General features: G+C 36.5%; 1 protein-coding gene across 8 annotated transcripts in view; it reads right to left on the bottom strand.

Annotated features, from left to right (window-relative positions):
• Positions 1–15738, bottom strand: part of NARS2 (asparaginyl-tRNA synthetase 2, mitochondrial) — a 131219-nt gene that overhangs the window by 76193 nt on the left and 39288 nt on the right. The window lies entirely within an intron of this gene.

Below are 15738 nucleotides of genomic sequence, written 5' to 3'. Positions count from 1 at the left end.
ATGACCTGACCCGAAGTGGGACGCCTAACCGACTGAGCCACCCGGGCGCCCCTTAATGTTCATTTATGAGAGAGAAACAGAGAGACAGAGAGAGAGACAGAGCACGAGTAGGGCAGGAACAGAGAGGGAGACACAGAACTCTAAGCAGGCTCCAGGCTCTGAGCTGTCAGCACAGAGCCCAATGAGGGGCTCGAATCCACAAACTGCAAGATCATGACCTGAGCTGAAGTCAGATGCCCAACCAACTGAGCCACCCAGGCCCCCCACATTACATTGTTTTTTTTAAACTTCTCTATGAATTAAGTTAGATTACCTATACATTTTACTTCAGAATGTTAAAGAGACATTACAAAACATTTTAAAAAGGAATTACTGAGAGTGATGTTGGCAAACATGACAGGATGGGTACCTCTGAAGGACTGTCCCTCCACAGAACAACTAAAAATAATGAGTAAAAACTGTCAGAATCAACTGTGGGAACTCTGGAAAACAGTCAAAGGTTTATAGCAACCAAACACATGCTGAATTAAGAGAGAGGAAACTTAAAAGTGATAGACTCCACCCAACAACGGCTGACTGCACATTTGTCTCAAGTACACATGGAATATTGTTGAGGACACCATATCCTAAGACATAAAACACATCTCAATAAACTAAAAAAGACTGAAATCATATAAGTTTTTTTCCTTGGTCATAATGGAGTGAAACCAGAAACGTTAAATGGTGTAGTTGCTTAGGAAAACAGTTTGGTGGTTCCTTAAAAAGATAAAGAATTACTATACAACCTACCAATTCTACTCCTAGGTATATACCTTAAAGAATTAAAGCCAGGTAGTCAGGGCGCCTGAGTGGCTCAGTCAGTTAAACATCCAACACTTGGTTTTGGGTCAGGTCATGATCTCACGGTTTGTGGGTTCGAGCCCTGTGTCGGGCTCTATGTTGACAGCTTGGAGCCTGGAGCCTGCTTCAGATTCTGTGTCTCCCTCTCTTTCTGCCCCTCCCCTTCCCTCTTGCACGTGCATGCACTCTCTCTCTCTCTCTCAAAAATAAATAAAACATTAAAAAAAAAAAAAAGCCAGGTACTCAAATACATACGTGTACCTTAATGTTCATAACAGCACTATTTGCTATAGCCAGAGGTGGAAACAATTCAAATGTCCATTAATGGATAAATGAATGAACAAAATTAATATATGCAAAGAATGGAATAATATTCAGCCAGGAGATGAAATGAAATACTTATATACACATTGAAACATGGCTTACCTTGAACACGTTATGCTAAGTGAAAGTAAGACATAAAAGGCCACATATTGTATGATCCCATTTAAAAGGAAATGTCTCAAAGAGGTAAATCCATAAAGGCTGGTGAGAGCCATGGGTCTGGAGGAGGAAGGAGAAATGGCAACGGGCAGGAGTTTTCTTTTGGGGTAATGAAAATGTTTTGGAACTTGATACAGGTGGTAGTTATATAACATGATAAAAATGCATTAAATGCCACAAAATGTACCCTTTAAAATGGTTAATTATGTTATATGAATTTCACCTCAATTTTTTAAAAAGCATATATAAACAAGAAACTATTAGAGATGACAGGATCAAAAACTAATAACACTGCAAATTTAAGATTTGTAATCTTCAATACTTGTTAGAAATGAAGAATAAATTATACCAATTATGCATCCAATTTGTGACTTTGCCAGTGGGTAGGACTTCTTTAACAAGATCCACCAAATCCAAATGATAAACTGAAATATGGACAATTATGTTTTAGTTTTTTAAAAATGCTTTTATTTATTTTTGAGAGACAGAGGCAGAGTGAAAGGGAGGCAGCGGATCCGAAGCAAGATCTGCACTGACAGCAGAGAGCCCAGTGCTAGGCTCAGACTTACAAACCATGAGACCATGACCTGAGTCAATGTTGGACACTTAACCATTCGACTGAGCTACCCAGGCACCCTGACAAATTTGACATTAGCATTACGGATTTCTATTTAATAAAGAAAGTATATAAGCAAAGTCAGAAGAAGAATGACAGATTAAGAAGAAAATGTTTTCAGGGCACCTGGCTTGCTCAGTCAATAGATAATGTGACTCTTGATCTCAGGGTTGAGTTTGAGCCCCATGTTGGGTGTAGAGATCACTTAATAATAAAATTTTTCAAAAAAGAATAAAATATTTTCAGCATCTAATATTGACAAGTGATTAATGCACAGGATATATAAGGGCCTCCTGCCAAGAAAACAAGAAAATATGCTGCTTCCCAACTGGGCAAGGGATATGAAAAGAGATTTACAAAAAGGAAAATTCAAATGGCTAAGATGAAAGAGGAAACACTCAAATTCATTACAAATTAAAGAAATGCAAATGAAAATAAGGCATTTTAAGAAAAATTCATTACATTTACCAGATTGACAAACATTAGAAAGTTGTTTAATGTCAAGTGTAAGTGTAGACTCAGGGTACGATAGGCAGATTTCTAAGATGTACCCCAAGGTTCTCAACCCCAGCTTTATTTAGTCAACCACTAAGGCAGGAACTGCCAAGAAGGGATTTTGCAATTCAATTTCCAAATCAGAGAACACATGCAGTAATTTCTCTGACATCTGCCGTAGCAACATTTATCTAGATATGTCTACTGAGGCAAAGGAAAGAAAAGCAAAAAAACAAAAACAAAAACAAAAAAACCAAAAACTATTGGGACTACATCAAAATAAAAAGCTCTGCACATGGAAGGAAAAACAAAACTAGAAGACAACCTACTGAACGGGAGAAGATATTTGCAATAACATATCTGACAAAGGGTTAGTATCTAAAATATATAAAGAACTTATACAGCTCAACACACAAAAACCAAATAGTATTCCCATTAAAAAATGGGCAGAACACATGAACAGACATTTCTCCAAAGAAGACAACCAGATGGCCAACAGACACATGAAAAGATGCTCATCATCACTTATCATCAGGGAAATGCAAATCAAAACTACAATGAGGTATCACCTCATATCTGTCAGAATGGCTAAAATAAAAAACATAAGATACAACAGGTGTTGGCAAGGATGTGGAGAAAGAGGACACCCTCTCTTGCAATGTTGGTGAGAATGCAAACTGGTGCAGCTACTCTCAAAAACTGTATGGAGGCTCCTCAAAAAATTAAAAATAGACCTCCCCTATGATCCAGTAATCGCACTGCTGGGTATTTACCCCCAAAATACAAAAACACGAATTCAAAGTATACATGCACCCTTGTATTTATTGCAGCATTATTTACAATAGCCGAACTATGGAAGCACCCCAAGTGTCCATCGACAGATGAATGGATAGACAAGATGTGATGTGTGTGTGTGTGTGTGTGTGTGTGTGTGTGTGTGTATGTATGTATGATGGATTTATTATATTGTAACAGTGGGATATTATTTAGCCATTAAAAAGTATGAAATCTTGCTATTTGCACAACATAGAGATACAGAGTATAATGCTAAGTGAAATAAGTCAGAAAAAGACAAATATCATGGGATCTTACTCATAAGCAGAATTTAAGAAACAAAACAAATGAGCAAATAAAAGGAAAAAAGAGAACTATAGAGAAAAGGACCATAGAGAACAAACTGATAGCTACCAGACAAGTGGGTGGGGGGAGGATGGGCGAAATAGAGGATGGGTATTAAAGAATACACTTGTGATGAAAAAAATAAAGCAATGAGCAAAAAATTAAAAAAAAAAAATAAAGTGAGATGATACTTATTCCTCCTGCCTTACAGTTTATTTACTAAAAGGTCCCCCAAATACAAAAATAAAATAAACTTCCAAGTCAGATGGCCTCAAGATGTGGAGATTTTCTGGGTGTTCCCAACCTAACCACGTGAGCCCTTTAAAAGCAGAATTTTCTACAGCTGGTTGCAAAAGAGGAAGTCAGAGATTTGAAGAAGGACAAGGATTCAACAAGCTGTCACTGGCTTTGAGAGAGAAGGCCACATGCAATATATTCCTGGATATATATTCCAGAAAAATTTTTATACAAGTCCATTAGGGAATACATTGAAGACCATTTACGCAGTACTTTTTTTCTGGGTGTAACTTGGAACTGGACACAACCAAAGAGTCCTTAACTAGAAGAATGAATAAGTAAAATGTAGCAGAAAAATACCACTGAATATTTTGTACCAATGAGAAGCAACAAATAAATGTACCTACGGGGACAGAATTTCAACAGAGTTAAATGGGAAAAAGTAGGAAACAGAACAAGATGCATGGTACATTATCATTAATGTAAACTAAAAGCACATATAAAAGATCACTCATATTTTATGAGACTATAGACACAATAAAAGATGACATATCAACAATATTAAAGTGAGTACCTCCAAAAGAGAAGAAAAAAGAATGGGAGAGGAGATTGGAATAAAGAGGAAAAAATAAAACAAGAAAGGGACTATGTTGAATTGTGTTTTGCCAGCTTGGCATTACTGTCCCCATCCAAACTAAGGACTGTTTCCTAAAATCCCCTTTCCTGCTTGGTTCCAGGTTATAGTTGGTCATCTACTATTGGAGAGGTAAGTGCAAAAGATTTGAGAGGAGAAAATAAAGCTCAAGTCGTGACTCTCAGAAGACTGTGGCAGTCTGCCCCAGGGACACACATATACTGAAGGGCTGGGTGATCTCTAGTTTCTAGCTTTTCTGTACTACTGACCAATGGTAGCTCTAAGGCAACCACCAAGTGCTGTACTGCAATTACTACAGAGTTAGATTAGATTAGATTAGATTAGATTAGATTAGATTAGATTAGATTAGATTAACTGAATTAATGGCTTCAATTTTTCACACCTCTCTGTATTGGCACCCCTTAGTATATCACACCCTAATTCTGAGTTTGGCCATGTGACTCGTTTTGACTAATGGTATGGTAACAAAAATTTACAAAAATAGTAGCTGTGCATTTCCACATTCCTTCTTGGACCTATGCTACCAAACAGATCATGCCCTGATTAGGCATGTCTGAGAGACATGTGAGGTCATCTAGATTGGCCAGTTTCCAGCTAAACCATCAGCTAACCAAGTCCAACTGAGATCAGTATCACCCAAATGACCTGTAGACTCATAGGAAAGAATAAATGGTTTTGTTACAAAGTAATATGACACAAGTGCCTTGGGAAGACCAATAACGACAGTGCACCATGAATGAAAATTATGTTTAACTGAACTCCATATTGCTGAGATTAAAAGAATACACATTCAGAGGTGCCTGGGTGGCTCAGTTGGTTGAGTGTCTGCCTCTTGATTTTGACTCAGGTCATGACCTCACTGTTCTTGAAATTGAACCCTGTGTCAGGATCTGCGCTGACAGCTTAGAGCCTGCTTGGAATTCTCTCCTGCTGTCTCTGACCCTCCCCTGCTTGAGCGCTCTCTTTCTCTCTTTACCAAAATGAGTAAACATTTAAAAAGAAAAAAAGAAAAAAGAAAAAAAAAAGGGGGGTGCTTGGTTGGCTCAGTTAGTTAAGAGTCCAACTTCGGGTAGTGGGATTGAGTCCCACATTGGGCTCAGCACTGAGTATGGAGCCTGCTTGGGATTCATTCTCTCTCTCTCTCTCTCTCTGCCCCCTGCCCCACTCACCTGTGCTCTCTCTAAAAAACAAAGCAAAACAAAACAGAAAACCAAAAAACAAACCCCAAAATACATTTAAAATAATATATTTTTTAAAGTAGGACTCTGAGGTACTATCAGCAGGTACTCAAATGGTATATGGGTTTTATTCCCTGTGTATTCGTTTTTTTTTCACTATCTTTTTTTGACACAGACTTCATTTATTATTATTATTGCTGTTGTTTTAAAGTAAGCTCTATGCCCAATGTGGTGCTTGAACTCATGACCTGAGATCAAGAGTTGCATGCTCTAATGAACGAGCCAGCCAGGTGCCCCATTCTCTGTGTATTCTTTATCACAAAAACATTAATGATTTTATCTTTTGTCCTATGGTGGCATGGATTCCTTTGATCGGCACCAATAAAAAAATTTAAAAAACAAGAACAAAGTATGGAACAAAGTCAAATACCAGGAAGAATGTTGGTGGTTACACTGCACTACCTGTAATGAAAACAGTTGAGGGAAGGCCAAGAGAAGAGAAGGCCAAATGATCACTGAGTTCTTTGAATAGGGAATGAATTTATACATCTTAGTATATTAAACACCTAGCACAGTGCCAGAGACCAGTTAATTGTTCCAAAAATGCTTGTTAACCAAGAGTGATGTCAAGTGTGAGTGGAGGGAGTTAGCCATCAGAAATCAGAAGAGACAAAGTCTGATAAAAAGAAAGCAAGGAAAGGGGCGCCTGGGTGGCTCACGTGATTAAGGGATTGACTCTTGGTATCTGCTCAGGTCATGATCTCATGGTTCATGGGTTCAAACCCTGCATCAGGCTCTGTGCTGACAGCACGGAGCCTGCTTGGGATTCTCTCTCTCCCTCTCTCCCTCTCTCCCTGCCCCCCCCCCCAACTTGCACCCTCTCTCTCAAAATAAACAAAACATTAAAAAAGAGGGAAAAAAAAAAAACAAGCAGCAAGGAAAGCACAAAAGGCATATGTAGCACATTTAGCCATAAAAGCTTCTAGCAAAGTGTCATGGCTTTGCTGGTCTAAAAGATACCTTTGGGCACTTTTAGCAGTATGTTTGTTTTCAAACATAGGTACTGATAAGCAGAGTACTACAAAGAGGAAGTATTTCTTATATTAACTTTTATAATTATACTGCTTATAATTAATTCTGTTATTTCCTAGTAGACCTGTAAATAGATGTTTACCGTGTCTTTCTTTAATGTCACCCCAATTAACACCTACAAGAATTTTTATTTTATTAATTTATTCTTTATCATTATTATTTTTTAAATTTAAATCCAAGTTACCTAACATGTAGTGTAATAATGATTTCAGGAATACAACTTAGTGATTCATCACTTACATATAACACCCAGTGCTCATTCCAATAAGTGCCCTCCTTCATGCCCCTTGCCCATTTAGCCCATCCCCCCACCCAACACCACACAAGCCACCCTGTTTGTTCTCTATATTTCAGAGTCTCTTGTGGTTTGTCTCCCTCTCTGTTTTTATATTATTTTTGCTTCCCTTCCCTTATGTTCATCTGTTTTGTTCCCTTACGTTCACCTGTTTTGTTCTCAAGTTCTACACATGAATGAAATCATATTTGTCTTTCTCTGACTTATTTGGCTTAATATAATACACTCTAACTCCATCCACATTGTTGCAAATGGCAAAATTACATTCTCTTTGATCACTAAGTAATATTCTATTGTATGTATATATATGTGTGTGTATTTATATGTGTGTATATATATACATATACATACGCACACCACATCTTGTTTATCCATTCATCTGCTGGACATTTGGGTTCTTTCCATACCTTGGCTATTGTTGACAGGACTGCTACAAACACTGGGGTGCATGTGCCCCTTCGGAGCACTCTGTATCATTTGGATGAATACCTAGCAGTGCAATTGCTGGGTTGCACCTACAGGAATTTTTAAAAATAAAAAGGGTAGAGAATGTATTTTGAATATATGGTTGTATGGTTAAAGTGCTTAGAGAAAACTTTTCATTTTCTTCAGAGAAATAAATTATGTGCCTACTATGACTCTATCTTCCTCCTATCCACTGTGACTCACAAGCACATAATTTGCAGGTATCTTTTATAATTAAATGCCATTTTTGGCTAGATATAAAAAAACATATTCTTGGGGCACCTGTGTGGCTCTGTTGGTTAGTTGTCTGGCTCTTGACTTTGGCTCACATCATGATCTCATGGCTCGTAGGTTTAAGCCCCACATCGGGCTCTGTGCTGGCAGTGCAGGGCCTACTTGAGATTCTCTCTCTCACTCCCTTTCTCTCTGTCCCTGCCCCACTCACACACACTCTAAATAAAGACATAACCTTTAAAACAAAACAAAGACATATTCTCTCTCCTGCCAAGCTTACTCAACACCGTTCCCCTAATTCTGACATCAAACAGGAAAATTTGGAAAAAATCTGATCAATTTCATCTGCTTCTGCATTCTCATGGATGTGGCTCACTCAGTTCCAAAGAGGGTATGTATCTATGTACTTTCTTAGATACCCTTTACTCTGTAAACCAATCACTCCCACTCACCTATGGGACAGTTAATTTCCTTCTTTCTTTAAACTTGCAAGTCTTAAAATTACCCAAATTTACACAAAGCATTAGGAGAACCATAAGTTTTAAAGTAAAAATTAAACATAATACTAAAAATCACACGTTTTATTTATTTCTAAAAGTTTCTGAAGCAAAATATTGAGTTGGGTGACATTTGATTGTTTACTTTCTATGCTTTTCCTGTATGTTTAAAATTACAAAAAAACCACAGATCAATATTTACAGCTCTTAAAAATGTCCAGCATATAACTGTCTGATCCCCATAAATATCAATACTTCTCAACCTATTTTCTTCAAGCACAAAATAAAGGTTTTTTTAATTCAATTTCACCATTTTTGTTTTGCTTAGTGACCAGTGTTCTGTAAGTTTTCCTTAAAAGTTCTAGTATTTTACCTACAAGATGCATTAGTCTTATGCTACCCTATGAATACAATTATTACAACTTCTGCAAGGGAAAATGATTTCTATGATCCAAAATAATCCCCTTAAAAATAAATTTTCTGAATCTCTGAATATTGTGTTTCTGCTGTATCTTAAAAAAGAAAACAAAGTAACTAAACTAAATGTAATTAAAGAAATAAAGTAGAAATTAAAGTACTTTATACACTACCAAAACACCATAATGCCAACATCATTAAGTATGAGGCAAGTAATAAGATACCAAGCATTCTTCCTGGTTTATGTTTGGAAATATTTTTCAAAATGAATAAATGCTCTGATTCTAAAAATTTATTTCAATGTACAGTACTTTAAAAGTGTCTTTATATTCTTTTACATTTTATTATTTCTCCCAAATAAAATACTCATAGTTTGAAAGAAATATGTTCAAGGTGGGTTAAAAGTAGATGAATTATGTACTATAATTCTAAGATTATGGAAATTACTACTGATGTGCTGGAGATACTACAAATAACCACAGCATTATTATCCCCAAATTCCTGGGGGGATAAACATATATTCACATCACACCATCTGCCACAATGTAAATAAAATTCTGCAACTTATTTCTGGTTGACACAATGACATAGCTACCAAATTGACCTAGGACCATTTACTTCAATGATGTAAGATACAATCTTTGTAGTATACCTGAAGTCTCTTTCTGAGCCTTTAAGTTCTAGCCCCCGGTTTATTTATGCACCAATAACACTCTAATTTAGATGCTTTATAGCATATTTTAATTTCTGGTTATTCCACCAATTTTATGAATTTTTTATTTTTTTAAAAATTTTTTGTTTAAATTCTAATTACTTAACATATAGTGTAATATTAGTTTCAGGTGTACAATATAGTGATTCAACACTTCCACACATCACCCAGAGCTCATCACAAGTATACTCTAATCCCCATCACCTATTTAACCCATCCTCCCACTAAGCTCCCCCTGGTAACTATCCATTTGGTCTCTACAGCCAAGAGTCTGTTTCTTGGTTTGCCCCCTCCCTTTTTCCCTTTGCTTGTTTTTTAAATTCCACACATGAGTGAGATCATATGGTATTTGTCTTTTTCTGACTTATTTCATTTAGCATTATATTCTCTAATTCCATTCACGTTGCTGTAAATGGCAAGATTTCACTCTTTTTATGGCTGAGTAATATTCCATTGTGTGTGTACACATTTCTTTATCCACTTATCAACTGATGAACATTTGAGCTGTTTCCATAATTTGGTTACAGTAAATAATGCTGCTATAAACATCAGGGTACATTTATCTCTTTGAATTTTATTTTTGTATTCTTTGGGTAAATATCTACTGATGCAACTGCTGGATTGTGGGGTAGTTCTATTTTTAACTTTTTGAGGAACCTCCATACTATTTTCCAGAGTAGCTGTACCAGTTGGCAATCCCACCAACAGAATAAGAGGGTTCCCCTTTGTCTGCAGCCTCACCAACACCTGTTGTTTCTTGCATCGTTGATTTGAGCCATTCTGACAGGTGTAAGTGAGGTGATCTTTCATTGTAGGTTTGACTTACATTTCTCTGATGATAAATGATGTTCACCATCTTTTCAGGTATCTGTTGGCCATCTGGGTGCCCTCTTTGGAGAAATGTCTGTTCATGTCTTCCACCCATTTTTTAATCAGGTTATTTGTTTTTTGGGTGTTGAGCTTGATAACTTCTTTATTGATTTTGAATACTAACCCTTTCCTGGATATGTTATTTGCAAATATCTTCTCCTATTCCATAGGCTGCCTTTTAGTTTTGTTGATTATTTACTTCACTGCGCAGAAGCTTTTTATCTTGATGTAGTCCCAACAGTTTACTTTTGTTTCCCTTGCCTCAGGAGACCTATCTAGAAAGAAATTGTACAGCCCACCATTTTTGATCACTGTATTCTTTAGCATTAACATGAATGAAGCCTTTTCCAATGTCTCTCAGTTGGAAAATAAATTTGAAAAAAAAAATTCTCAGTTGAAAAATACAGTTATCTCCCATACTTCCAGGCCCTACTTCAATTTTCAGTTGAACAAATATTTAAAGTGACTCTTATGTGCCCAGCACTAGGTTAAATGCAGGCATACAGTAGTGAATAACAAGGTCCCTGAGGAACTCCAATTGTTTTCAGTTTCATGGGTTAACACCATGAAACAAAAGTTATTTAATATGAAGCAATGATACTGAGTCTTGCTAACTTGTGAATGCATCTGGAGGAGGTTATATCAACAAAGTTCTAACTTCCTGACTCATTCATCAATGAATCTAGCACCCCAAAGGAACTTACAGAACTTTCCCCATGTTTTTTATTCTTTTAAGTGTTCAAAATTCCGATAAAAACTGGCTCACAGATTGCTGAAAAAACTAACTGCTGTTCATTTTTATGGCTGAGGGCGGGGGTATACAAAGCATGTGATCCATAGAAAATGCCTCACAAGCAGCGTCTTGGCCAAGCATGCTGAAAAGCCAGTCAATACCACCACACACATATTAGAATGGCCAAGATCCAGAACACCAATAACACCAAATGCTGGTGAAGATATACAGCAATAGGAACTTTTTCCTGTTCATTGCTGGTGGGAATGCAAAATGGGGCAGTCACTTTAGAAAACAGTTTGGTGGTTTCTTAGAAAACTATGGGGCGCCTGGGTGGCTCAGTCGGTTAAGCGTCCGACTTCGGCTCAGGTCACGATCTCTCGGTCTGTGGGCTCGAGCCCCGCGTCAGGCTCTGGGCTGATGGCTCAGAGCCTGGAGCCTGCTTCCGATTCTGTGTCTCCCTCTCTCTCTGTCCCTCCCCCATTCATGCTCTGTCTCTCTCTGTCTCAAAAATAAATAAACGTTAAAAAAAAAAATTAAAAAAAAAAGAAAACTAAATATACTCTTGAGCAATCGCACTGCTTGGTATTTGCCCAAAGGAGTTGAAAACGTGTATCAAAACCTGCACACATATTTACAGCAGCTTTATTCACAACTGCCAAAACTTGGAAGCAACCAAGATGTCCTTCAGTAGGTGAATGGATAAACTGTGGTACATCCAGATACCAGAATATTATTCAGCTAAAAAGAAATGAGCTATCAGGCCATGAAAAGACATAGAGGAAACAAATGCCTATTACTAAGTGAAAAAAGCCAGTTTGAAAAGGCTATATACTATAGGATTCCAACTATATGACATTCTGGAAAAGACAAAACCATGAAGATAATAACAAAGATCAGTTGCCAGGGGTAGGGTGGAGAGAGGGATGAATAGGTAGAACACAGGATTTTTAAAGCAGTGAAACGACTATGTATGATACTGTAATGGTAGATACACGTCAACACAGAATGCTATGTCCAAACATAGAATACACAACACAACGAGTGAACCTAATGCAAACTAGGGACTTTGGTTGATAATAATGTGTCAATACAGTCAACAATTTAACAAATGTACCACTCTGGTGGGGGATGTTGACAAGGAGGAGGCTATGCATGTATGGGGCAGGGAGTTTATGGGAAGTATTTGTGTTTTTGCTCAATCTCGCTCTCAAACTGAAACTACTCTAAAAAGGAAAATCCATTAAAAAAACTCAAGTCAACATATAGATGGATCTCTATAATCAACATGCTATATCCTTCATTTGCCAAGAGAAATGGTCTCATTTCTATCAGTCTCAGCAAATGTAAACAAAAGAGAGACAAAGGATTCTTCACACAGGACACAAGTAGCACCAGGAAGCTGTAGAGGTTGTTTGTGTTCAGATAGGGCATATCTTGATCTTTACACTGGCTTGTTTATCACAAATATGAGAATCAGAAACAGGAATGTATTTATTTTTTTACACTTTGTAGATGTGCCCAAAGGTTTCAGAATTAGATAATAAGACTAATAATTAAATAAATCCTTAGGAACAGAACTGACTTAACTATCACCTCATTATTTAAGATATTCCTTAGCTGGAACTTTTAAGCTTACTACACTAGCAATAAGAAATATAATCTCACTTGATATAAACAAAAAATTTAATTTGTGAACATGTTAAAACTTTAGCAAAGACAGTTTTTGATGCTGGGGTTGCATGGTTTAATGCATTAAAAAAATAGGTAATAATTTACTTATGAGGCAAAAATACCATGTTTCTAAGTAAAAGCATTTGCTGAAACAACACTAAAAAGCTGCTAATCTTTTTTCTTTAACTTTTCTATTGCAACATATACCACACATGCAGAAAAGTACAGAAAATGTACAGCTCCATGATTTATCACAAAATATATGCCTCAATGACTATTACCCAGCACATAAAATAGAACAGTAAGAACATATGACAAAACTCTAGTAACCCTGCTTCCAATAACTCATCTTTTTTTTTTTTTTCCTGAAATGTTTATTCATTTTTGAGAGGGAGCGAGACAGTGTGAGTGGAGGAGGGGCAGAGAGAGAGGAAGACACAGAATCTGAAGCAGGCTCCAGGCTCTGCACTGTCAGCACAGAGCCCAACACAGAGCATGAACTCACAAACTGTGGGATCATAACCTGAGCCAAAGTGGGATGCTTAACTGAGCCACCCAGGCGCCCCCCAATAACTCATCCTTCCTCCCAAAATGTTAATCTAACCACCAAAACCTTACATTACTTGTTTAAGAAAAACTAAGCCCCAAGTTAACAGGAGGGAGGAATAACAAAGATCGAGTGGAAATAAATGAAATAGAAACTAAAAAGACAACAGAAAAGATCAATAAAACTAAGAGCTAGTTTTTGAAAAGATAAACAAAATAGGCAAACTATTAGCTAAACTTACCAAGAAAAAAGAGAGAGGGCTCAATAAATAAAATTATAAATGAAAGAGGAGACATTACAACTTATATCGCATAAATACAAAGGATTATGAGATTACTATGAATAACTATATGCTCCCAAATTGGACAATCTAGAAGAAACAGATAAATTCCTAGAAACATACACCTACCATAAAGAAAAGTAATCAAAAGCCTTCCGACAAAGTCCAGGACGAGAGGGTTTCACTGGTGAATTCTACCACATTTAAAGAAGAACTAATTCCAATTCTTCTCAAACTCATCCAAAAAATGAAAAGGAATACTTCCAAACTCATTTTACAAGGGCAATATTACCCTAATAATGCCAAAGCCAGGCAAAGACACTAGAAGAAAAGAAAATAATAGGCAATATTCCTGATGAACATGGATACAAAACACTTAACAAAATATGAGCAAACCAAATTCAACAATACATTAAAAGGCCATACACTATGATCAAGTGGATTTATCCCAGGAATGCGAAGATGGTTTAATATCCATATATCCAATAATGTGATATATAACATGAACAAAATGAAGGTTAAAAATCATATGATCATCTCAACTGATGAGGAAAAAGCACTTGATAAAATTCACCATTCTTTCATGATAAAAACTCCCAATAACTTGGGTATAGAAGGAATGTACTCAACACAAGGCCATCTATGACAAGCCCACAGCTAACATCATACTCAGAAATGAAATGTGGAAAGCCTTTCCTCTAAGATCAGGAAAAAGACAAGGGTGTTCACTCTCATCACTTTTAAACAGCATAGTAATGGAAGTCCTAGCCAGAGTAATTAGGCAAAAAGAAAAAAAGAAAAAAAGGCATCCAAATTGGAAAGGAAGAAGTAAAACTGTCAATATTTGCACATGACATAAGGTATTATACATAGAAAATCTTAAAGACTCCACAAAAAAAAAACTGTTAGAATAAATATTCAGTAAAATTGCAAGATACAAAACCAATATACAAACATCTGCTGCATTTTTATACATCAACAATGAACTAGTGGAAAGAGAAATAAAGAAAATAATCTCATTTACAGTTAGAACAACAAACACCCAGGAATAAATTTAACCAAGGAGGCAAAAGATCTGTACATTGAAAACTAAGACACTGAAGAAAGAAGCTGAAGAAGACACAAATAAAAGATCCTCCATGCTCATGGATCAAAAGAATTAATATTGTTAAAATGTCCATACTCCCTAAAGCGATCTACAGATGCAGTGCAATCCCTATAAAAATTCCAATGGCATTTTTCACAGAAATAGAAAAAATCCCAACATTTGTATAGAACCACAAAAGACTGAATAGCCAAAGCAATCTTGAGAAAGAAAAGCAAAGCTGGAGGCATCACACTTCCTGATTTCCAACTATATGACAAAGCTATCAAGACAGTATGCTATTGGCATAATAACAGACACATGGATAAATGGAACAGAACAGATTCCGGAAATAAACTCATGCATAAATGGTCAATTAATTTATAACAAAGGAGCCAAAAATATACAATGAGAAAAGGGTAGTCTCTTCAAGAAATTGTGTTGGGAAAACTGGACAGCTACAAGCAAAACAATGAAACTAGACCACTTTTTCCACAAAAATTAACTCAAAATGGATTAAAGACTTGAACACCAGACCTGAAGCCATAAAACTCCTAGAACTTCAACCTAGAGGATAAGCTCCTTGACAATGGTCATGACAATGACTTTTTTTGGATTTGGCATCAAGAGCAGAGAAACCCAAGTAAGACTATATCAAACTAAAATGCTTCTGCACAGCAAAGGAAACCATCAACAAGATGAAAAGGAAACCTATGGAATGGGAGAAAATATTTGCAAATCACCTATCTGATAAGGGGCTAATATCCAAAATAAACAAAGAACTCAATATAGCTCAACAGCAAAATAAAGAAACCAATTAAAGAATGGGCAAAGGACCTAAATAGACATTGTTCTAGAGAAGACATACAAATGGCCAACAGGTACAAGAAAAGGTGCTCAACATCATTAATCATCAGAGAAATACAAACCAAAACCACAATGAAATAGCTGTTAGGATTCTATTACCAAAAAGATAAGGGATAACAAATGCCAGGGAAGATGTGGAGAAAAGGAAACTCAAAATTTTATGTTTGCTGGTGGGAATGTGAACTGGCAAAGCCACTATATAAAACAGTATGGAGGTTCCTCAAGAAATTAAAAATAGAACTACCATATGATACAACAATCCTGCTTCTGAGTCTATATCCAAAGGATATGAAATCATTATCTCAAAGAGTATCTCCATGTTCGTAACAGCATTGTTCACAATAGCCA

The sequence above is a fragment of the Felis catus genome, chromosome D1, assembly GCF_018350175.1.
Source record: "Felis catus isolate Fca126 chromosome D1, F.catus_Fca126_mat1.0, whole genome shotgun sequence".
In the NCBI taxonomy this organism is placed as follows: domain Eukaryota; kingdom Metazoa; phylum Chordata; class Mammalia; order Carnivora; family Felidae; genus Felis; species Felis catus.
This window is presented reverse-complemented; position numbering and strand designations above follow the sequence as displayed.